The following is a 2,500-nucleotide window of genomic DNA, read 5'->3' on the forward strand; positions in this document are numbered from 1 at the left end:
GGTGGCCTTGCACGGCCTTTTGTCTTTGGAACCAACCATCAGTGCCACGGGAAGTGCCGGAGTCCCGGCATCCGCGGTGCCAAGTCATTGCGCCCTTGGTCTCTGCAGCGGGGCATGCCGGGCACTCCCAACCATTGCAAGCAAGCAAGCAAGCAAGAAAGAAAGTAAGTAAGTAAGTAAGTATTACATATAGGGGCGGGACATGCGGGGAGATCTGCGAAACGTGCATTACGGGGCACACGCGTACCTACCGGGGCATACCGACCCCTATTGGGGCACACGTGTGCATATCGGGGCATACCGGGCCTATCGGGGCACACGCGTACATACCGGGGCATACCGAGCCCTACTGGGGCACACGTGCGCATATCGGGGCGTACCAAGCCTATCGGGGCATACGCATGTATCCCAAGGCATACCGAGTCTATCCGGGCATACGCGTTCATACCGGGGCGTAACGGGCCTATCGGGGCATACTTGGGCATATCCGGGCAAAAAATGCCCAAAACTTGCGCAACCTTGGCAACCGTGGTCCATTCCTCTCTATATGCCTAGCCTTGCCAACCGTGGTCCATTCCTCACTATATGCCATGGCCTTGTGCCCATGGTCTTCCCAAGACAGCGTCCAAGGCCCCCGGAAGGCCAAGGGAGCCCAACCCAGCAATGCCCTGCTATGGCAAGCCAAGGCCAAGCATTCCGGTGCCTATCCGGGCAAAAATGCAATTCCTCTCTATATGCCTAGCCTTGGCAACCGTGGTCCATTCCCCACCATATGCCATGGCCTTGTGCCCATGGTCTTCCCAAGACAGTGTCCAAGGCGCCCGGAAGGCCAAGGGAGCCCAACCCAGCAATGCCCTGCTTTGGCAAGCCAAGGCCAAGCATTCCGGTGCCTAACCTTGGCAACCGTGGTCCTTTCCTCACCATATGCCATGGCCTTGTGCCCATGGTCTTCGCAAGACATCGTCCAAGGCGCCCAAAAGGCCAAGGGAGCCCAACCCAGCAATGCCTTGCTAGGACAAGCCAAGGCCAAGCATTCCGGTGCCTATCCGGGCAAAAACGCCCAAAGCATGCCCATTCCTTAGCCTATCCAGGCAAAAACGCCCAAAATCTGCACATTCTAGTGCCTATCCGGGCAAAAACGCCCACCAGCATGCCACCCTCCTATAGGGTTTGCGCAACCAACCAGCCTAACCACCAGTGGCAACCAAAGGTGCTGTTAGCGACGACTTCTGAAGACGCAACGAGACGCGACGTGTTTGCGCCCAGACGCGACGAGACGATGCGGGATCTGCGCCCAAGAATGCCTAGACCCGTCGACTTGATGCGGGATCAGCTCGCCCAAGCATGCCTAGTGTGCAAGGCCTGTGTGCAAGGCTAGTGTCCAAGGCTAGTGTGCAAGGCTCATGTGGAACGCTAGTGCGCAAGGCTAGTGCCCAAGGCTTGTGTGCCAGGCCCGTGTGCAAGGCTAGTGTCCAGGGCTTGTGTGCATTGCTTGAGTGCAAGGCTTGTGTGCATTGCTCGAGTGCATGGCTTGTGTGCAAGGGTTGTGCGCAAGGCTAGTGTGCGGGGCTTGTGCGCATGGCTAATGTGCACGGCTTGTGTGCATGGCTACCGTGCAAGGCTAGTTTGCATGGCTAGGGTGCAAGGCTCGCATGCGAGGCTAGTGTGCAAGGCTGCGTGCAAGGGAAGCGTGCAGGGCGAGTGTGCGAGGCCACTGTGCACGGCGCCAGCACTAGCGAGCCATCATCCGCGTTGCCATGGCTCGCTTGGCCTTGGCTTGCCAGGCCCCGACACGAGCAATCGCGCATTTTCTTTGCAACCGACCATCAATGCCGCCCAACGGGGCCAGCACGAGCAGTCCTCCGCGGTCCCCTGGCCCTGCGCACGTTTGTCTTTGAAACCGAGCATCAATGCCACAGAAAGTGCCGGGGCGCCAGCTGGAGCCATCATCCGACGTGCCATGGCTCGCTTGGCCTTGGCTTGCCGGGCCCCGACACGAGCAATCGCGCATTTTCTTTGCAACCGACCATCAATGCCGCCCAACGGGGCCAGCACGAGCAGTCATCCGCGGTCCCCTGGCCCTGCGCACGTTTGTCTTTGAAACCGAGCATCAATGCCACAGAAAGTGCCGGGGCGCCAGCTGGAGCCATCATCCGACGTGCCATGGCTCTGGTCCCATGGTCTTCGCAACCGAGCATTCGTGACACCCGCGGGGCCAGGACACCAACCCTTCCGACACGAGCATTCGCGCATGTTCTTTGGCCACACAACGGCGCCAGCACGAGCAAAATCATCCGCGGTGCGGTGGCCTTGCACGGCCTTTTGTCTTTGGAACCAACCATCAGTGCCACGGGAAGTGCCGGAGTCCCGGCATCCGCGGTGCCAAGTCATTGCGCCCTTGGTCTCTGCAGCGGGGCATGCCGGGCACTCCCAACCATTGCAAGCAAGCAAGCAAGCAAGAAAGAAAGTAAGTAAGTAAGTAAGTATTACATATAGGGGC

Source organism: Tasmannia lanceolata, unplaced genomic scaffold (assembly GCF_043159265.1).
Source record: "Tasmannia lanceolata isolate RefF3 unplaced genomic scaffold, GAP_Taslan_0.1 ptg000053l, whole genome shotgun sequence".
In the NCBI taxonomy this organism is placed as follows: Eukaryota; Viridiplantae; Streptophyta; class Magnoliopsida; order Canellales; family Winteraceae; genus Tasmannia; species Tasmannia lanceolata.